This window comes from Palaemon carinicauda, chromosome 45 (genome assembly GCF_036898095.1).
Source record: "Palaemon carinicauda isolate YSFRI2023 chromosome 45, ASM3689809v2, whole genome shotgun sequence".
NCBI classification, from domain to species: domain Eukaryota; kingdom Metazoa; phylum Arthropoda; class Malacostraca; order Decapoda; family Palaemonidae; genus Palaemon; species Palaemon carinicauda.
The window spans coordinates 14,428,667-14,451,799 of NC_090769.1; the positions used below are offsets into that span (position 1 = coordinate 14,428,667).

A 23,133-nucleotide genomic window follows, 5' to 3' on the forward strand; every position below is an offset into this window, starting at 1 on the left:
ACTAGCAGGAAGGGCTTACTAAGTCTCGCCACTACTAGCAGGAAGGGCTTACTAAGTCTCGCCACTACTAGCAGGAAGGGCTTACTAAGTCTCGCCACTACTAGCAGGAAGGGCTTACAAAGTCTCGCCACTACTAGCAGGAAGGGCTTACTAAGTCTCGCCACTACTAGCAGGAAGGGCTTACTAAGTCTCGCCACTACTATCAGGAAGGGCTTACTAAGTCTCGCCATTGCTAGCAGGAAGGGCTTACTAAGTCTCGCCACTACTAGGAAGGGCTTACCAAGGTCTATAGAATGCTAGAGACCTTGGGGCTTACTAAGTCTCGCCACTACTAGCAGGAAGGGCTTACTAAGTCTCGCCACTACTAGGAAGGGCTTACCAAGGTCTATAGAATGCTATAGACCTTGGGGCTTACTAAGTCTCGCCACTACTAGCAGGAAGGGCTTACTAAGTCTCGCCACTACTAGCAGGAAGGGCTTACTAAGTCTCGCCACTACGAGCAGGAAGGGCTTACTAAGTCTCGAAACTACTAGCAGGAAGGGCTTACTAAGTCTCGCCATTACTAGCAGGAAGGGCTTACTAAGTCTCGCCATTGCTAGCAGGAAGGGCTTACTAAGTCTCGCCACTACTAGGAAGGGCTTACCAAGGTCTATAGAATGCTAGAGACCTTGGGGCTTACTAAGTCTCGCCACTACTAGCAGGAAGGGCTTACTAAGTCTCGCCACTACTAGGAAGGGCTTACCAAGGTCTATAGAATGCTATAGACCTTGGGGCTTACTAAGTCTCGCCACTACTAGCAGGAAGGGCTTACTAAGTCTCGCCACTACTAGCAGGAAGGGCTTACTAAGTCTCGCCACTACGAGCAGGAAGGGCTTACTAAGTCTCGCCACTACTAGCAGGAAGGGCTTACTAAGTTTCGCCACTACTAGCAGGAAGGGCTTACTAAGTCTCACCACTACTAGCAGGAAGGGCTTACTAAATCTCGCCACTACCAGGAAGGGCTTACCAAGGTCTATAGAATGCTATAGACCTTGAGGCTTACTAAGTCTCGCCACTACTAGCAGGAATGTCTTACTAAGTCTCGCCACCACTAGCAGGAATGGCATACTAAATCTCCCAACTACTAGCAGGAATGGCTTACTAAGTCTCGCCACTACTAGCAGGAATGGCATACTAAATCTCGCAACTACTAGCAGGAATGGCTTACTAAGTCTCGCCACTACTAGCAGGAATGGCTTACTAAGTCTTGCCACCACTAGCAGGAAGGGCTAAGTCTCGCCACTACTAGCAGGAAGGGCTAACTAGGCCTCAACACTAATAGCAGGAAGGGCTTACTAAGTCTCGCCACTACTAGGAAGGGCTTACCAAGGTCTATAGAATGCTATAGACCTTGGGGCTTACTAAGTCTCGCCACTACTAGCAGGAATGGCTTACTAAGTCTCGACTACTAGCAGGAATGTCATACTAAATCTGGCAACTACTAGCAGGAATGGCTTACTATGTCTCGCCACTATTAGCAGGAATGGCTTACTAAGTCTCGCCACTACTAGCAGGAAGGGCTAAGTCTCGCCACTAGAAGGAAGGGCTAACTAGGCCTCACCACTAGCAGGAAGGGCTTACTAAGTCGCGCCACTACTAGCAGGAAGGGCTTACTAAGTCGCGCCACTACTAGCAGGAAGGGCTAAGTCTCGCCACTAGAAGGAAGGGCTAACTAGGCCTCACCACTAGCAGGAAGGGCTAAGTCTCGCCACTACTAGCAGGAAGGGCTAAGTCTCGCCACTAGAAGGAAGGGCTAACTAGGCCTCACCACTAGCAGGAAGGGCTAAGTCTCGCCACTACTAGCAGGAAGGGCTAAGTCTCGCCACTAGAAGGAAGGGCTAACTAGGCCTCACCACTAGCAGGAAGGGCTAAGTCTCGCCACTAGAAGGAAGGGCTAACTAGGCCTCACCACTAGCAGGAAGGGCTAAGTCTCGCCACCAGCAGGAAGGGTTGGTTAGCTGCTTTACTTCGTCTCTGTTAGGACATCTCTTCGTCACCCACATGACAAAATTTTGGGGATTATATGTTTGCCCTACCTAGGGTCCTGGTCCTACCTCTGTTTTCTTAAAATCTTGCATTCCTATCTCGTTTGGACATCCTCTTCTGGAGGCTTATATAACGGTGTATGGGCAGAGATGATTACGATGTGGAATCATCATTTCCATATAGGAATGTTTTAATATTTTTCATCCTGGTTGGCTTCCTTAAATACGCCCACGTTGGTTTCCTTGTACAAGCTTCTAGAACAAATTTTTTTATGCAATTTGGACCCAATGTTGCGGCATATGGGAGGCTATGTGACCCCCCTCCCCCCCCCCCCTGCCACTTGAAATGATGGTGATTTTCTTCGAAGCTAGGTTTGTCCCCGATTTGCTAAGGACAGTAATTAAAATGACTGCATCTTTGACCAAACAATGGCAGAATTTCTTCTCGCTTCAGATACTTTTATTATTATTATTATTATTATTATTATTATTATTATTATTATTATTATTATTATTATCATAAGCTGAGCTAAAACCCTAGTTGGAAAAGCAGGATGCTATAAGCCCTAGGGCTCCAACAGAAAAAAAACAGCCCAATGAGGAAATGAAACGAAGAAATAACTAAACTACAATAGAAGTAATGAACAATTGAAATGAAATAATTTAAGAACTACCAACATTTAATTAGATCCTTCACACATAAACTATAAAAAAAAAAGAAGAAGATAAATAAAATAGGGCAGCGTGCCCGAGTGGACCTTCAAGCAAGAGAACTCTAACCTAAGACAGTGGAAGACCATGGTTTGAATTTGGAGTATCTTAGAAGAGCTGCTAATCATAGCTAAAGAGTCTCTTCTACCCTTAGCAAGAGAAAAGTAGCCACTGAACAATTACAGTACAGTTGTTAACCCCCCTGAGCGAAGAAGAATTGTTTGGTAATCTGTGTTGTCAGGTGTATGAAGACAAGAGGAGAATGTGGAAAGAATAGGCCAGACCACTTGGTGTATGTGTAGGCAGAGACAAAATGAGCCATAGCGAGAGAGAGGGATCCAATGTAATACTGTCTGATCATTCAAAGGATTCAATAACTCTAGCGGTAGTATCTCAACGGGTAGTTGGTGCCCTGGCCAACCTATTACCTTAAAAAAGTTACCGTTGTGGAAAAGATATGGTTTTTCTATTTTAATATATTTCTTTAACATTATTGCATCTACCAATGGTCTTCCACACTTTTAAATAACCGTTATCATCCGAATATCAACTGCCTATTGTTTAAATATATACATTGAACTTTGGTTGAAAACTACTATTTAATAAATACTAAAGACACAAGTTATATCTTAACGTGACGTGAAATTAGATTAATTTATAAATACTCGCATGAACGCACTTGGGTAAATGTAGTTGCATTGAGTATTACTAAATATGGCTATCGTTATTATATCGTAGGTCACCATGTTGACGGTTTTACAGAAATGGAAAAGTATTTTATCGTAAAGCTTTAGAAAATTAATATTTATACTGTACCTTGTGTTAGTTGTGTATCTTCAGAGTTCAACTACAATAAAGTTATAGGAACGTCAAATTGTTTAAATTAAGTTGAAACCTCGGAAAAGAACTTAGAACTTTTAATACATTTTATTATTGCTACTTAGCATACGTGATCACATTTTCACTAAGGATTAAAATTTATAATTTTCAATAAATTTGTGTTATAACGTATAACTTTATTAATTGCATCAGAGCCATTACTGGTTCTTAAAACTATTCTGAACTACCCAAAGGCTGTTTACTGTACTTGTGACTTTATTACCTTCGACAGAACACTGGAAGCTAGTAACAGTTTCTAAATATAACATGTGGTGGAAGGAGTCTCTCTCTCTCTCTCTCTCTCTCTCTCTCTCTCTCTCTCTCTCTCTCTCTCTCTCTCTCTCGTGTGTGTGTGTGTAAGCTTTTTGTCAGTTAGACCCGATGCATACATATGTGGAGGACTTTTCTTGGCCATAGGTTTCCTGCATTGCTGATCTTTGTGCTTTCTCAAAAACACATTTCAAGAATGCTTTCGTCTCGTCAGGAGAGCGGTATCTAACGCGCCCTTCGCAGGACCTCTGTAATCCTTAACGTTCAAGGTGAGAAGCGGTAAACCATGTTTAAGTCATTGTATGATTTCGGTGTTGGTGAGTGACCTTAATATTACTTCACTGTACTTTTTCATTTATGTTTTATGTGTTGTCTAATCCTGAAATGCCATTTTCATTGGTTACTGTCGTTTCATAATTTGAAGTTTTAATCCAGAATTATATTATACAGAAAATTTCAAGTCATTACGGTAACTACAGCCGGAACTTGACTATGGTTAACATACATATTCAGTTGGCAAAAGCACTATATAATTTGTAATTAGAAATTAAGTTTTGATTTCCCTACTAATATCATAATCCAATAGCCTATATCTTCATGTCATAATTTAGTCTACTTTGACGTCAAAATTAATGTTGCTTGTTGGAAGATTTAATGGGGTTTAGGCAGTGGCATCACTAGAGGTTAAATATTGGGGGGCTGGAATCCTACCAGCTTGATATATTTGATGTGACCATTAGATGGTAACTTGTTTGATGAGCAGGAGGAAAAAAGTGGAGTATTGTATGCAGGTCACATATATTTATATATGAAGCATATTACATGATACTATGATGAAACTATTCTCTGTACATATCCTTTCACGTATTCTTACAGGAGAACAAAACTAATTAAAAAGATAAAATAATACGGAGCTATTGATCTCGCCAAAAAAATGAAAATAAAATAAATCACATTGATTACAGGAAGAATATTGCATCTAACTTAATCAAATTAGAGATAAACGCCTTGTGGTGGATTCACCCGAGTTTGACTGTAAAGATATTCGGATAGCTGCAAATCTATTTCCTACCCTTTTAAAGATCAAGGGAATCCACGGCAAATTGTTGCAGTAGAAATTGTGCCTAGACTGGTCAGTCGTTCCTGACTCATTGATGTCCTGAGGTAAATTTTGACCAATTTCAAGACGGAAAAAGATCGCTCACATTTGGCATTACTGGCAGGCAAAGTAAACCAAAAAATGCATTAAATTACAAAGTGTAGGGAACCTTCCTTCATTGCTTTCAGTTTATCCAAAGCATCAGAAATATATTTCACACCATCCCGTAGTGTTCTCTGAGCAATAAGTAGTTCTGCATGGAGGCTTTCCCTTTCAATTGAGTACTGGTCAGCAAAGTATTGCAAGTCATTTTCATTCCAGAAATTTGTAGGTGATGGGTGGCAAGCAGCTACACTAAGAAGAATACTTTTTGGTTCATCAAATCTTTGTCTAAGTTCACTGCGTACTTTGTAAAAATTATGGGTATAGGGTATAGAGAGAACATGTACAGTACTCCCTTGGGTAATCAATCCTATCTAAAGTGTCTCGATGGCCCGTGCTTTCGATTACAGATTCCAATAAACGTAAAGATGATTTCCTTTTCCTTGAAGGCTGACGAAAAGTTGAAGTTATGTTTTTTCTCAGTAGCAAAATCAGTTGATTTTTACCAAATGGTGTTAAAATCGTAGTCTGTTGTTCTTTTGTCCCTAATAATTTCAGAGGTTTCTTGTGCCTTTCTAAGTGATGCAGCAAGTTCAATATTCTGCCATGTCTTTGATAGTTGGGTTGAAATATCAAATATTTCAGAAGGGGTATTCAACAGAGAGACTGTCTCAAACTTATTTTAAGTTTGTAGGAATCCATTAGCTAAGGCTTTTTCTTCACCAGATCTTGCATGGTTAGAAAAATCTTCTAAAGTTAATCAGAGCTGAAATTAAGTTAAAAAAAAAAATCTGATACTTATGGTGGGCAGCCAGCTCTGTGTTATGACTGACTGCCATGATACACACAAACTCATGGGTTCTTCAAAGATTTTCGAAATTGTGCCTCTGCACCACTTATTTTGCCACTCATTACTGATGAAGTATCATAGCACTGTGCTATTCAGACCAAGATTAGGGAGCTTCCCTAACAACACGTTAGCTACAGAAGTAGCATCCAGATTATTCAAAGGAATTAATCCTGTGAACCTCCCATCTACTGTTTCTTCTATGGGATTCCTAATGCAGAAACAGAGCTGCTCAATAACACTAATATCTCAGTCTCATCAGATATTACTGCAAAAAAGGGTGATGATTTTGTTTCTTTGGCTATGCCATCAAGCACACAATCAGCTATAGCTTTGAGAAGATAATTCTGACTTAACCCAAATTTATACGTGGCATTTAAAGGAATCTTTTTTTTTTCAGGTCACAAAATCTCTGACTCTGTTATAAAGTCAAAGATTTCTGGAAAGGCGCCCTTATTTAAAGAACTTTGGTTTTCATTATGTCCCCAAAATATTATTTTTGTTTTAGCAATTGTAATAACAATGTTCAATAGTTCCTTAGCATATTCTTTATTGCGAAGAACCTGTTGTTTATGTTGGTTATTAAGTTTTATATGAAAATCACAATGCAACAGTGAAATTTTGAGGTTGGGCCACTTTCCATAGCAATAACATGGTATGCGTTTTTTTCATGCTTTAATGCCTTTTCATGCAGTTTCTTCCAGCTACTGAAACCGTCGTTGGTAAATGCCATTTCTGTGTGCCCTACATTAGCACCAAAGAGTCTGCACGCAAAGCAGTTTCCTCGTTGCTCTCTCCACAACAATATGATTGTGGGCACACTACAAGAAGAAGCGTAGTAGGTGCAAAGCGCTGCAATCTGGAGGAAATTCATTATCAATAGTTACCTCCTACACAGACAGCACAGCTTGCATATTTTTACTTCTAACTTCAAGGACCTTTCGAATATACCGGACAACCTCTTTAGTTGGTGTTTCTAAATTCCCTATTTATATGTTATTTCTTAATTTTCCTAACTCATTACAATTAAACATATGCTCAGCAGTATCCTCTGCCTCTCTACACAAACGCACAAAGTCTGTCCTTGTCATCCCTGTTTTTATAATTTTCTTTTAGTTCTAGCATATTCAACATTGTTTTCATAACTATTACTGCCTCTCCTATGTAGTCTCTTCTGCCATTAGTATTCACAAATTTCAGTTTAGTCATCTCTGCTTTCTTTTCTTCATTTTTTTAAAATTTCATTTGCCACTTTACTTTTTATTTCTTTTTCGAGTTCATGTCTTTTATACTTTCCTGCTTATTCAATTTTAATATCATTTATTGCATATTTCTATATTTTTCCCCAACATTCCCCACGTGGTTCTCTTATTTGATCTTCCACTACCACCTTAACTAGTCGTTTGTCATCTGATGTTATGATGATATGAAAAAGCATCGCCTTTTTATACTCTATTCTATTTTCAACTGGCCATATTCCTGTTTCTGCTATTAGCCCTTCAGGAAGGTGTGGTAGCAACCTGTTCAAACATTCCTTTCATAATTTTGTACGATATACTCTCTATTCTTAAATTTCTTTTATTACTTACTTGTTTACTTGTTTTGGGTTTAAATCCAACCCTCCACTGAAGTTGAGTGAACTACTTCTCGGGCGGGTCCATATTAATCATCTAACGAAACATTTTCATTATAACTTATACAATTCTTTGATTGTAGCATCTTCCAAATCATATGATCTTGTGAAAAGTAATGTCTTTAGTTTCTTCTTAAATTCAATTGCTCCCTTTAGGTCCTTCATTTCAGTTGGCAGTTTATTATAATGTCTGGGCGCACAGTAGCTAAAAGCCCTTTCACCAAATTTACTATTTGTTCTTGGTTCAGATAGCCTATGTTTGTCACTCATGTGTCTTGTGTTAACATTTGTTTCTAGTTCTATTTTATTCAGGCATTCTTTTAGATATTTTGGTTCATTTTGATTCAGTATCTTAAACGTTAGTAAGAGCAGCTTGTATTCAATTCTCGCTTTTACCGGTAGCCAGTGTAATTTAATTAGTGCAGGGGTAACTCTTTCCTTATTGTGTAGTCCTTTTATTAATCTAGCGGCTCTGTTTTGTACTCTCTGAATTTTCTTCAGCTGATAATTTGGTAAGCCATAGAACAGTGAGTTGCAGTAATCAATTCTTGAAAATATGTGGTGATTAATGAGTATGGCCATAGATTTTTCATCTAAGTATTTACTAATAAATGCTATGTTTCTAATATGATAGTTACAATTTCTTACCATATTATTTATATGTTCGTTCATTGTCAGTCTATCATCCATGATTACTCCAAGATTCCTGACAGATTTCTTTAGGTCAATGATCGATTGACCTATTTCAATTCTTTGGAAGCATTCGATTCTTTTTATATCTTTTTCATTTCCAAAAATAATACATTCCCTTTTGTCTTCATTGAGCTTGAGCTTTTTTGTTAACATCCAAGCCTTAATGTCATTCATTATTTCATGTATCTTTCTTTTAGCTTCATCAACTGATTCTATTGGGAAATAGAATTGTGTATCATCAGCGTATATTTTAAACTTAACTCTGTGAGTTTCAAGTATATTTGCCAGTTCAATCGTGTAAATTTCAAACAGGAGAGGACCTAGTACACTGCCTTGAGGCACCCCTTTGGTTAGTTTTCTTGTCTCAGATTCAACATTTGATATTACTACTTTAACTTTGCGGTTTTCAAGATAACTCACAAACCAGTCGTATGCTCGTTCTACGATGCCCACAGCTTTAAGGTCTTCCATCAGATATGTATGTTCTACAGTATCAAATGCTGCACTTAGATCAAGCATCACAAGAATGCAACACTTGCCATTTGTTATAATTTCTGTTGTCATTTTTTATCGCTAACACTGTTGTTTCTGTGGAGTAATTTTCTCTGTATGTAGATTGATCATCAGGTATGGCATTAGATTTTTTCAGATATTTCCAGGTTTGTTCGTGTACAGCAGTTTCAATAATTTTCGAAAAATATGACAGATTTGATATTGGCCTATATGAACTTAAATTGTCTGCATCACCTTTTCCTTTATACACAGGCTTGATACAAGCAACTTTTTCACAATCAGGGAAAACTGCCTGTGTTAGACTCATATTTACCATGTTTCGGTAGGTCTCTTGTAGTCTGGTGAAATTTTCTGCATCTTTTACATCATTAATTGGAAATGGATCATTTCCGCAGTAGGTTTTTTTTTACTTTCTTTATTACACCCCATGTCTCAATATTTGCAAACATTGTAGGTACTAATACTGTCTCATAGATCTTTATTCTCTCTAGCAGTGCCAAATCTTCTAATCTCTTACTGTTTCCATACTCTCCAGTCATGGAGTATTCAAGCTAATCCCGTTGTGCCGACCTTGGTATGTTGGCGATATATAGCCGCCTGTAGATTATTTTTACTCCACGTGTGTTGTGCTGGAAAACCGTGTACCACATTTTTTAATCTAAGTATAGAATCATATTATTATCCTACTAGCTATTACATTTGATTCATTTTTTTTTCTTTTTTGCAGTTTTTATTGGTTCTCTTGACTAGTCTCACGACTGCATCAGAGGTACAACGCAGCTTTTCAACATTGAAAAAAAGAAGTTCTAGGAATTTGGAAAGACTAAATGCTCTTGCAGGGCTTTCAGTGGAGAAAAATAGAGAGAAAACTATTGATCTTTCCTCGCAAATCAAAACAAGAAAAATGGATTAGATTTTTAAATGAATGGATGAAGCTTGAACAATAACGATTTAGGTAAGTCATTTTTTTTTGTTTTTCTTTTAGGATTCTATCAAGTTTCTGAACAAGTTTTCTTATACCTGTTTGTTTCCTTTTACACTATCAAAGCAAAGCCTACAAATTATTATAGAGCATCACCCCCACTAATCTTAGCCATGAGCCACCACCGATTAGCTCAGAACACTTCAAAACTAGTAAAGCAGCAATTTTTCTCGTCATGAATTTTAGGTATGGAGACAGGATCGGGATAGCCCCTGTTGAAAGGGATTTTTTGGTGTCTGTATTTGAATCAAACTACTGTACCTTCTGAGGGCATGGATCTCTGTAGGTAGGCTTATAGTTGTAGGTAGACACCAGACAGATCGAGGTTACTAAAGTTCAGTATCTCCAGACTCGAGGACCATAATTTAAAGCTAATCTCATCTCTAAAAGGAATTTTGTTTTTGGCTGAAAATGAGAGGCCTGGGTCAGCATTAAAAGAATACCCAGAATATGGTAATAAAGATCTCTCTAGGAGGCAGCATGTTCACTGCTCCTTGCTCCTGGGAGGCTGAGACTAAAACTATCAAATCTACAGCTTTTTGATAAGTTCTTTAAGGGAGATGGAGGAATTATTTAACTTTGCCAAACTAAGGACCCAGTCCAGAGACTAAGATACTTCTGGTATGTGTGTAAATGGTACATGCAAAGCCAAGAAAGACAAACTTTCTTGTGAGCCATGTCAGTCTAAATACACACTAAAAGCACTCTTGCGAGGTTTTGTCAATGTTGATTTGTATGTATGGATCTTTGATGGCTGAAACTTCCTATTCTTTTCCTCAAAGAGGTGGACCAAATTGGAAACCAAGAATACAACTAAGCGACACATATCTCAGGTCATCCATGCTTCCAAACCAATTGGAATTGTCTCGTGGATGAAGATCTCTTGCAGCTTATCAAAGTGCAGACGAAACAGATGTAATCTTAGTCTTGGGCACTTCCTGGAGCTGTGGATCATGTGGATGACACAGGCAGTTTGGCCATAGTAGAGCTACTAGCAAGGCTATACATAAAAGAAAAAAAAAAAAACATGAAGGATATTGAAATCCTAAGAAATTGCAGTACAGTATTAATAAAACTCTAGTTGGAGGAAACGGATAGATCTATGACCTGTTCCACTCCAGAATCAGTGCATTTTTACCAAGGGCAGAGAATCCACAATTGGAACTATGTATAGTAGAAGCTTGTGTTCTTTTTTGCAAACAGGTATATCTACTGAAAAACTTTCTGGTCCAAGGTCTATTTCATATGCAGGACTGACTGAATGCCTGAACAGGAAATCTGCCACAACTTTGAGTGATCCAGACAGATTGATTGGTTTGAGGAATACATTCCTCTCCTAAAGGAACCTCAAAATGGGAGGTCACTGCATTTTAAATTCTTGAGCAGGATCCCCCTTCCTGAGGCAACATAAAGTTGCCTGGTTGTTTATGAAAATTATTATGAGCGTTCTTTTATGGACAGTGTCTTTTGTCGGGAATACCCCCATCAGTTTCAATAGATTTATGTGAAATTATGTAAACTGAGGGGACCATTTCTTAAGTACGTAGGTCGCCTGTGAATGACCTCCCAACCCGACCAGGATGCATCTATAGGAAGGATCATGGCAATTGGAGGAGGGACCAATAAGACTAACATAAACAAGGCAATTTATGTTGTCCATGGCCTGAGAATTCTTTTGCAACACCTGGGCAACTGAGTCCATAGGTCTCAACTCCTGGGCTGCTCTTCTCCAAACCCAATTGCGGTCTTTCAACCTAGTCTTGGACATGGGGTCAGCAAATGGACAAACTGAAGAAGGCACAAGATCTCTAGTTGCTGACTGGTGAAGAAGCAGTTTGAAATAATCTTGCTTAGAGTTATTTGCCGAGATGTTTTTGTTAGCCTTGGAGTGGCTTTAACATATTCCATTGAGGACCTAGCCATGGAAATATCCTTCCTTAAATTCACATGGATTTGGCAAAATTGATCAGGAAACCTAGTTACTGAAGAACTTGCCAAGACTTTATATGTGTACCCTAGGCAAATTTGTTTTGTCTGTCTAAACCCTAGGTTAAGTCAGAAGTAGGGGTCAGATGGGACGAGCCAATAAGTCTTTTTAAATCTATAGTACATGTCCAAGCCCCTCAGTGTAGTAATTGGTGGACATGCATGATGATCGTTATTTTGAATACATCATCTCTGACGTAATTGTTGAAATCAGTCACATTGTGGGTCTTTTTAAATCTATAATACACATCCAAGCCCCTCAGTGCAGTAATTGATGGACATGCATGATGATCGTTATTTTGAGTACATCACCTCTGATGTAATTGTTGAATTCAGTCATATTGTGGAGCACACTTCTCTCTGGGGAGTCTTTCTTTGGTATTCTGAATAGCCTGCCCTGAAATTTTAAGAATCTGTACTTTTCTGACTCCTTTTTACAGCATCTTACTTACAAAGGAGTCCCAAAAATCTATCTTGCACAATAATTTTAAAAAATCAGCATTGAGCAATTATCAGATTTGAACAATAAAATCTAAATGTGCTATATTTTTCTTAGAGCTCTGGGATATGGAAAAACTGTAAGAATGCACAATAGTACATTTCAAAATGTTCATAGAATTTTCAGCTAGTAAATTTCAAAGGCTTTTTAATTGAAAAAGCATCGGAATTAATGTAATAAAATGTTTAATGGAATAGAGTACAGTATAATACTGTATTCTGAGAAATTTCAGAAAACCTAATTGGTTAAGTAAATTGGAAATAACATTAAAAGTATGCAAGTTATGTTAAATACATGGAAGCACCACAAATAATTTGGTGAAAATATTTTTGTTGAATTTGGTTACATAATTTGTACAGTACTGTACATGTAATTTCAGTTGGCAGACACATGTATGGCAACGTAATGCAGTTTACTCATGGTTACTGTACTTGTTTAGTGAACTTCCCATTTAAGTTATCGTAAAACATTTACGCCGCCGTTTAAGGGCAATAGGAACTAGAAGTGTTAGACTATGGGGCATAAAAACAATTAGAATAGTGCCAACGTTTTCCCTGCATGTCGTAAGAGGCGACTGAAAGGGACGGGACGAGGGGGCTGGGAACCCCGTCTCCTGTATCTACAATCCTGTGAGACATAGACAAGGAGATGGAGCTGGTGGGAGAGTGACTGCTCCCCGCACTCTAGTTTTGGGGTGTTTGAATGTGCGTGGATGTAGTACGATAGAGAGTAAAAGATGTGAAATTGGAAGTATGTTTAGGAATAGAAGGATGGATGTATTAGCCTTGTGTGAGACAAAGATAAAAGGAAAGGGTAAAGTGATGTTTGGTGAAATGTCTGGTAGAGTGTCTGGGATTGAAAGAGGAAGAGCGAGAGAGGGTGTGGCTTTATTGCTGAGTGAATGGATGACAGGTAAAGTAGCGGAATGGAAGATATCATCTAGGTTAATGTGGGTAAGGGTTAGGTTGGGTAGGGAATGTTGGGCATTTGACAGTGCATGTGGGCCAGGTAGTGAGAAAAGTGAAGAAGAGCGGAATGAGTTCTGGAATGAATTAACTAGGTGTGTAGAGAGACTGGGTAGAGGGAATTATGTAGTTGTCATGGGCGACTTAAATGCTAGAGTGGGCGTTGGAGAGGTAGAAGGTGTCATTGGGAAGTATGGCGTACCAGGTAAAAATGATAGTGGTGAGAGACTGGTAGATATGTGTGTTGAGCAAGAGATGGTGATAAGTTCTAGCTTTTTAAAAAAGAAAGATAAAAACAAGTATACATGGGTAAGAGTGGCAATTGGAAGGGTAGTAGAAAGGCCATTAGTGGATTATGTGTTGATAACTAAAAGAATGTTTGGAAGATTGAAAGACGTGCACGTGTTTAGGGGTATGGCTAACGGTATGTCTGATGATTTTTTAGTGGAAGGAAAATTGGTTGTAGCAAAAGAGTGGGGGAATAGAGTAGGTGGATGTAAAAGGGAGCTAGTGAGGGTCGAAGAGCTAATAAAACAGGGGGTAAAAAGTGAATATCAGGAAAGGTTGAAAATGGCATATGACGAAGTGAAAGTAAGAGAAACTGGTAATTTAGAGGAGGAGTGGAAGTTAGTAAAAGAAAATTTTGTTGGGATTGCAAGTGATGTGTGTGGCAAGAAGGTTGTTGGAGGCAGCATGAGGAAGGGCAGTGAATGGTGGAATGAAGGAGTGAAGGTAAAAGTGGAACAGAAAAAGAGGTCTTTTGAAGAATGGCTGCAGAGTAATAGTGTAGAGAAGTATGAAAAATGTGGAAGTAAAACGCAAGGTACGTGAGGCAAAGAGGGCAGCTGATCTGAGGTGGGGTCAGGGATTGGGTCATTCATATGAAGAGAATAAGTAGTAGTTTTGGAAAGAAGTGAAGAGAGTAAGGAAGGCTGGCTCAAGAATTGAAGAGACAGTGAAAGATGGAAATGGAAGGTTGTTAAAAGGAGAGGAGGCAAGGAAAAGGTGGGCGGAATATTGGGAAGTTTACTGAAGGTTGAGGATAATAGGGAGGTAGATATAATTGCTGTTGCAGGTGTTGAGGTACCGGTGATGGGAGATGAGAATGAGAGAGAGATTACAATAGAGGAAGTGAGGAGAGCACTAGATGAAACGAGAGTAGGAAAAGCATCTGGTATGGATGGTGTGAGAGCTGAGATGTTGAAGGAAGGGGGTGTGACTGTACTTGAATGGTTGGTGAGATTGTTCAATATGTGTTTTGTGTTGTCAATGGTACCAGTAGATTGGGTTTGTGCATGTATTGTACCACTATATAAGGGTAAGGGAGATGTGCATGAGTGTTGTAGTTCAAGAGGTATTAGTTTGTCGAGTGTAGTTGGAAAAGTGTATGGTAGAGTAATGATTAATAGGATTAAGGATAAAACAGAGAATGCAATCTTAGAAGTACAGGGTGGTTTTAGAAGAGGTAGGGGTTGTATGAATCAGATTTTTACAGTTAGGCAGATATGCGAGAAAAATTTAGCAAAAGGTAAGGAGGTGTATGTTGCGTCTATGGATCTGGAGAAAGCATATGATAGAGTTGATAGGGAAGCAATGTGGAATGTGATGAGGTTATATGGAGTTGGTGGAAGGTTGTTGCAAGCACTGAAAAGATTTTACAAAGGTAGTAAAGCATGTGTTAGGATAGGAAATGAAGTGAGTGATTGGTTTCCGGTGAGAGTGGGGCTGAGACAGGGATGTGTGATGTTGCCATGGTTGTTTAACTTGTATGTTGATGGAGTGGTGAGAGAGGTGAATGCTCGAGTGCTTGGACGAGGATTAAAACTGGTAGACGAGAATGACCATGAATGGGAGGTAAATCAGTTGTTGTTTGCGGATGATACTGTACTGGTTGCAGACACAGAAGAGAAGCTTGGCTGATAAGTGACAGAATTTGGAAGGGTTGTGTGAGAGAAGGAAGTTGAGAGTTAATGTGGGTAAGAGTAAGGTTGTGAGATGTACGAGAAGGGAAGGTGGTGCAAGGTTGAATGTCATGTTGAATGGAGAGTTACTTGAGGAGGTGGATCAGTTTAAGTACTTGGGGTCTGTTGTTGCAGCAAATGGTGGAGTGGAAGCAGATGTACGTCAGAGAGTGAATGAAGGTTGCAAAGTGTTGGGGGCAGTTAAGGGAGTAGTAAAAAATAGAGGGTTGGCCATGAATGTAAAGAGTTCTTTATGAGAAAGTGATTGTACCAACTGTGATGTATGGATCGGAGTTGTGGGGAATGAAAGTGATGGAGAGACAGAAATTGAATGTGTTTGAGATGAAGTGTCCAAGGAGTATGGCTGGTGTACCTCGAGTAGATAGGGTTAGGAACGAAGTGGTGAGGGTGAGAACGGGTGTAAGAAATGAGTTGGCAGCTAGAGTGGATATGAATGTGTTGAGGTGGTTTGGCCATGTTGAGAAAATGGAAAATGGCTGTCTGCTAAAGAAGGTGATGAATGCAAGAGTTGATGGGAAGGCCAAGGTTTGGGGTGGATGGATGGAGTGAAGAAAGCTCTGAGTGATAGGAGGATAGATGTGAGAGAGGCAAGAGAGCGTGTTAGAAATAGGAATGAATGGCGAGCGATTGTGATGCAGTTCTGATAGGCCCTGCTGCTTCCTCCAGTGCCTTAGATGACCGCGGAGGTAGCAGCAGTAGGGGATTCAGCGTTATGAAGCTTCATCTGTGGTGGATAACGGGGGAGGGTGGGCTGTGGCACCCTAGCAGTACCAGCTGAACTTGGTCGAGTCCCTTGTCAGGCTGGGAGGAATGTAGAGAGTAGAGGTCCCCTTTTTGTTTTTGTTTCATTTGTTGATGTCGGCTACCCCCAAAAATTGGGGGAAGTGCCTTGGTATATGTATGTGTATGTAAGATAGACGTCAACAATTGGCTAGCTTCAATTAGGTAGCAATGTGCACCTCATGTGAGAATCATAGAATTGATTTCGGTTATCACTATCAACAGGGCAGGATTAAGCTGGTGGGAGACCTGGGGCCCACTCTGGTCGGAGGCCCCCTTTCCAACTCTCATTGCATACACTACAAACTATAGTCTAATTTAGTAGCCAAAATTCAGTAATACTAATATATTAGTAGGACAGTTTTATTTGTCAAATATTACAATGGAACTAGTCTTCTGATGTTATGAATATACATAAACACAAAATAGAATAAGTGTGAGTTGTTCTTACCATATTTATTTTTACAAATATACCCGGTAGTTACAATTATTTATATGAAAATATTGTAACATTCATGTAATTATAATAGCTCATTCTTACGTATATGTATAGCCAGGATTACTCTTTTGACACTTTCTCTTTATTTTCTAATTGCAAATTCACTGATGATTTCATTGAAGTCCAGTTCACGCAATATATCTGACTTGAGGTTCATTATAGTCAGATTTAAAAGATTTCTGTTTCATAGATGTCCTTAATCTGTTTTTGCTTAATTTTAGCTTTGAGAAAAAGTGCTTTTTACTGCAGTTTGACACCATCATAACAAAACATATTCATAGGGCTATGTCTATGTTTGAGAAAGTGTCTAGCACACCATTGTCCTATATAAGTCTTTACAGCAAAATCTCAGTGTTGATACCTGTTAGCTCCTCATCTGTGAATATATTAGCAAATGTTACAACTGGCACAGTTCCTCCTTAAATGTAATTTGTTCCAACATGAAGTTCTTACCTTGAACTACTTTCTTAGGAGTATCTGGGATCTCCTCCCATCCGACTAGAGTTTTGTGTAGTTTACCCTAAACCCATTTTCTATGAGGGGTAACCTTAGGCGGAGTGATACGCGCCCTGAGGCTAACCCCGGGTCAGAGAGCATGCTTGCTCAGGTCTCGACCTCCAGTAAGTTCTCTGGTCGCGTCATGATATCATCTCACCGCTCTCCCTATCCCAGTGTGACTTGTGTGCCCCCGACCCTTTGTGTCCCACGTGGTCCCTTTGTGCTTTCTCTGTGCGAGCTTGTGTCTCGTAGTGCTTCTCCTTCATCTTGTAGTGCTTCTCCTTCATCTTGGAGCATCCTCGCCGTTGTCCTGGGCCTATGGCCGGCAAATCGTGTGGAGCGTTCCTTTCGAAACCAGAAGTTGACCCGCACTCCTTGTGTTCATCGTGCAGGGGCAGCGTGTGTTCCCCTTCCGACACTTGTCCGGAGTGCGAGTCGTGGAACGAGGTGCAGTGGGTGCGGTATAGCACCAAAAAGAAGGCAGCGGCGAAGAAGTCGCCTAAAAAGACCAACCTCCCTTGCTTCGACGAGCGCCTCGGCGGTCCGAGCTTCTCTCCCAACATCTCCTACCCAGAGTAGGGGACGAGGTAAGTCCATTGCGGGGAAGAGGCCCGCGGCCCTTCCCCAGGAGTCTGATCTTCATGACAGTGGGGTTGTGGCGTCTTTTCAGGCGAGTGAGGGGCCTGAGGGAGGGGCGGGAGTGTTTTCGGGAGATGGTGACCTGGTGCCTGCAGGTCACATCTCCTCTGATGACCCCATGTGGGGTAATAATGCTGCTAATTTCTCCCCAGCCTCTTGGGCGTGCATTTCAGGTGGTTCAGCAGCCAAGGGCGACGTCGAGAAGGAGCTTTCCCCGCCGTCGGACCCCACTGCTTGGGTTCCCCCTAAGACGCCCTTCAGGTCCCCGATGAGGATGGAGGATGACTTCGGGGACCTGGGCTCCCACGGGACAGCCTCCTCGCTCCCCCCCAGCGCTGTCGGCCATCTTCCCAGAGGTTTTTCTGCAGGCGTCGTCGTCCACGGAGCATCGCAGGAATCCTCCTACATCACCGCGGGAAGCGAGGCCTTCGAAGAGGGCCTATAAGTCGTCGGTCTCATCAGTGGAGGATCCTTCCTGCTCTTCGGAGGATGAGGCGCTGAGGAAGCTCAGGAGGCAAAAGGGGAAGTCCCGCAGGAAGTTGTTGCGCTCTCGCTCCCCCTTGAGGTCGCGCCACGAGAGTCGGCGCCCAAGATCCCCCAAGAGCAACGAATGGGTGATGGTTCATCGAGACAGACTTCTGGAGCTAGCTGCGGCGCCGGGCCCCTCAGGTTGGCGTCCGAGGACGGGCTCCCCGGATAGATACTCCTCCGGCAGCAGCAGCACCCGACGGAGGGATTCCTCATGGCAGGTTCCAGTTGACAGGCATAAGACCGCGAAGGTTCCGACTCCATCCGCCCAGCGGAGAGAGTCGCCCCTTCGGTCTGGCAGCCGAGTCCTGATCTCCAAGGGCCACCTAGCTCGGCACGAGCCCAGCCCTCGGCCTTCCTCAACGAGCAGGCTCGTAGATTCGAGAACCTCCAAGAGAGATGTTAGACCCAGGATGGAGGCCCCCGTTCCGACGGAGATGCCCGTCCTTCGTCGGGAGCCCCCGCGGGAGTGTCGCTCCAGGACTCCCCCACATGCAAGGTCCTCCGTCGGGGTACCCCCGTCACTTGCACCAGCACCCCCGTCGGAGGAGCTAGACGACCATGGAGAGGGGTCAGCAGCGGAGGTATCAGCCTATCGGAGGGTGATAGGCCTCATCAGAAGTCACCACAGGCTGGACGTACCAGAACCCTCCTCCGAAGATGCTTGGCGTGCCAGCCTAAATAGAATAGTGGACGCCCCAGTCCAGCAGCGACCCTCCTTGGCCCTCCCTTTGACGAGGGACGTTTATTTGGGAAAGGCTCTCGTGGACAGAATCGTGGCCAACCACGCCGAGGCGCCCAAGAGCTAGAGCTCCTCCAAGCTGCTCCAGGGCCTGAAGTCCCAGAGCAGGTTCTACCTCCCAGAGGGACAGCGAGCGGGCGCCTGTGCACTGGAGCCAGCACTCACCGTGCTAGGGCAAGGAGCCTCGGAAGAAAGGGCATCCACGGCTCCGATCTGCTTCTCTCCTTCGGAGGCGGTCATGATGGAGGAGATGTCGAAGGACCTTGTCAACGTCTCCTCCTGGTTAGACTGGTGGGCGTTCAGTCGTCCTACGACCTGTCAGTTCCGGAGACCCAGGCCTTGCTCAAGGAACTCATCAGCTCAGGAGGCAAGGCCCTGAAATTCTTGTCATACCAGTCGTTAGCCATGTCCGCCAACTAGGTCCTACGAAGGAGGGACACTGTTTTGAGCAAGATAACTAGGAGGCTGCCGGACAGAGAGGCAAGATTTCTGAGGAACCTGACCCTGTGGGACGACTCTATCTTTCCCCCGAAGGCAGCGGAGGAAGCGATGGAGAGAATTCGGAGAATGAAGGAGCCGTTCGAGACCAGGCCCCACCCGGTCAGAAGGCCGACGTTTAGAAGATCCTCCGTCGACACGCCTCGCCCTCCTCGGCCCGCTCCTAACCACCCTAGGAGAGACAACTCGGCAACAACATGGTCCCAGTCGTCTCAGCCCTCCCGTAGGGGATCAGCCCCGATCCAAACCGCCTATAGACCGTCCTTCTCTGCATCCAGAAGAGGCTGTTCAGGCCGCTCATCAAGGAGGAGATAGGGAGGGAGGCCCCCTACTCCTGCCGGAGCCTCAGGTGGGGGGATGCCTCAAACTTTTTTGGCAAGCATGGAAAGAACACGGAGCAGACACGTGGACCGTGACAGTTCTGAAAGAAGGGTACAGGTTGCCCTTCCTAGTGGACCCTCCTCCTCTGATACCAGATCAGCAGGCGGAGTGGCTAGACCCCAAGGATCCCTTGAAACGGAGAGCTCTGCAGGGAGAGGTCTCAGCGATGTTGGCAAAAGGGGCAATGGAACCTGTTCGGGACCCAGGTCCGGGGTTCTACAGCAGGCTGTTCCTGGTGGAGAAAGCAACAGGAGGATGGAGACCGGTCATAGACCTCTCAGCCCTCAACAAGTTCGTCTGCAAGACGGACTTCAAAATGGACACTCCAAAATCAGTCTTGGCGTCCTTGAGAGAAGGGGACTTCATGATGTCAGTAGATCTCAAGGATCCCTACTTCCAGATCCCGGTTCATCCCTCCAGCAGGAAGTACCTACGGGTGAAATGGGAGAACCAGACGTTGCAGTTCAAAACCCTCTGCTTCGGGTTGTCCACTGCCCCCAAGTCTTCACAAGGGTCTTCACAACGGTCTCAGTCTGGGCACATGAACAGGGAATCCGCCTGATTCGTTACCTGGACGATTGGTTGCTACTTTCAGCCTCAGAGGAAGTACTGAAGGAGCAAGGCGCGAGGTTACTGCAGTTCTGCAATGTTCTGGGGATCACCATCAACCTAAAGAAGTCTCAACTGATACCCTCCACCAGGACGACCTACCTCGGGATGGTTCTGGACTCCTGGTTAGTGAAAGCCTTCCCCTCCGCGGACAGGCTGGACAACTTAGACCAGGTCCTCCGCCCCTTCCTGACGGACCAACCCAGGAGGGCAAAGGACTAGCAGAGACTAATAGGCCACCTTGTGTCTCTGGAGAAACTGGTCCCCCAGGGCAGGCTAAAGCTCAGGGAGGTCCAATGGAACCTGAAGGAGAACTGGATCCAAACGGATTCCCCCCACAGAGTGGTCCCGGTGTTTCCGAACACGAAACGGGTCCTGAATGGTGGAGCTGCAGGACGAACACCCTCAAAGGGATGCCCTTTGCAGCCGACCCTCCGGAGATACTCCTGTTCACGGACGCCTCGAAGGAGGGGTGGGGTGCTCATCTCTTAGGGAAATCAGCAAGAGGGAACTGGACAGCCCTAGAGAAGACCCAGCACATAAACGTTCTAGAGTTGAGGGCAGTACAAAGAGCGTGCCTGGAGTTTGTACACCTACTCCGGGGAAACACCGTGTGGAGGATTAATTTTATTTTAATTTTTTTTGTTTTGCCAAATCGAGAGAGAGAGAGAGAGTGTGTGTGTTTATTTACTTAGTTTTGTCAAATCGCAAGAGAGAGAACAAGTGTTTATTTGTTTTAGTTTTGTCAAATAGAGAGAGAGAGAGAGAGAATTTCATTTGCTTTAGTTTTGCTAGATCGCGCGCAAGAGAGAGTATGTGTGTTTTGTGTGTGCGTGTTTGTGTGTGTCGGCGGTGCGCGCCGAAGAAGGGTAGTTAGCGAATGATTGTTTGTAGTGGGAAAGACTGTCGGTATATTTGAGATTGTTTGTTTACATTTTTAGCTAGGTTAGGGCGGTAATGAATGTCTTGGGCGAAAGCATTGGATATTTGACTGTAGCAGGAGTCGGTTATGGTTTTTTGTTCATTGACAGCCGGCTTTGAAGTGATTTTTCTTTATATCGGAGTAAGTACTGTTTTATTTATTTTTGTTAGGCGCGATCATGAATGATAGAAAGTTTATTATTTATCTTTGATTATAGTGCGATAGTTTAGTTAGTTAGGAGTTTTCGTAAGCGTTTTTTCTTTTTTATTGCAGGCCGTAATTCCTCCTTTAGACTTCTTTGGACTCCTTAACATTCTTTGGAGTTAAATTTAGGCCTTGAAGTTGTTGCTTGCCTGCCTAGCCTTGTATGTATGAATAACTTGATGATGACCTGGACCGTACTATGAACTTAGGAGAAGACTGCGGATATTTATATTTAGACTGCTGAAATATAGAAAGAATTTTAATCGTTGACGACCCGGCTGTGAAATAGATTGTTCCTTAATGATGATGATGACGATGATGGTGACCACCACCGCTTATGTGATTGGACAGTCGAAATGACTTCTTCTCGTTATTGTTTGCCAGGAAGTTGTGGCAATTGGTTACAAAGACTTGCCAGTGTGTAGTGTCTGTGGACGACGGTGGCCACACACGAATATTAATTTAAGAAGTTTTTCATATGTTTTAGTATTAAGTTTGGTTATTTTTGCTGGGTTATATATGATGATTGGTTTAGTATTAAGTGATTTATTTTAGAATTTAAGTGATTTTTGTTACTGTGTGGGGACTGTTGGTGTTGGGTTGTAAAGTTTTTGTGATTGGTGAGTTCTCGGTACCCTCACGCACCGATATATATATTTATACAGCAATGTTTGTGTTATTTTTGTCTGTTGAATTTAATGTGTGATTTTTGTTTTGGGTTGCGGTGAATATAGTTTTAAGGTTATGTTTTGTTTGTTTTTCCCTTCGTGCAATAGTCCAGTTTGAAGTAAAGTAAGGGGAAAGTTTGTGTTGTGGGATATTTTGAAAGTAAGAGTGATCAAAGGTGTGGGGGTTTGTTTTTGTTTACATCCCGCCACAACCGTAGCGTTGATGTGCGACAACGCCACGGTAGTAGCTTACATAAAGAAGCAGGGAGGCCTAAGGTCGAAGGAGCTGTGCGTCCTCACTTTACAACTTCTGGAATGGGCCGAAGTGGAACAGATAAGAATATCAGCGAGGTTCATCCCAGGGAAAAGGAACGTCCTCACCGACGGCCTCAACAGGATGGGGCAAGTGGTAGAATCCGAATGGTCTCTACACCCGGAAGTAGCCAGGTCCGTCATTCAGAAATGGGGTTCGCCGGTGATGGACCTCTTCGCAACAAGGCTGAACACGCAGCTCCCCGTGTTCTGTTCTCCTGTTCCAGACCCAAAAGCGGCGTTCGAAGACGCCTTCCAACATCCGTGGAACAATCTCGACGTGTACGCTTTTCCCCCTTTTGGGATGCTCAGGCAGGTCCTCAACAATGTGAGAAAGACGAGCAACCTACAGATGACTTTGGTAGCGCCCTGGTGGCCGGGTGGCCGGAGAGAGTGTGGTTCGTGGACCTAAGGGAACTAACACAACAGCCGCCCTGGCCCCTTCCGGACAGGCCAGATCTTCTTCTACAACCACACTTCCAAAGGTTCCACGAAAATCCACGGTCCCTCCGCATTCACGCGTGGAGGTTATCGAGCATCTCTTGAGGAGGGAAGGCTATTCGTCGAGTACAGCAACGAGGATGTCGGGCTACCTGAGACGGTCATCGACAGCTGTATACCAGGCTAAGTGGGCCACCTTTACCAAATGGTGCGCCACTAGGGACATC

General features: G+C 42.8%; 1 pseudogene; it reads right to left on the minus strand.

The window, feature by feature from the left end:
• Nucleotides 1-4,872: 4,872 nt before the first annotated feature.
• LOC137634829 (zinc finger MYM-type protein 1-like) lies at nucleotides 4,873-6,806 on the minus strand (annotated as a pseudogene).
• Nucleotides 6,807-23,133: the final 16,327 nt, after the last annotated feature.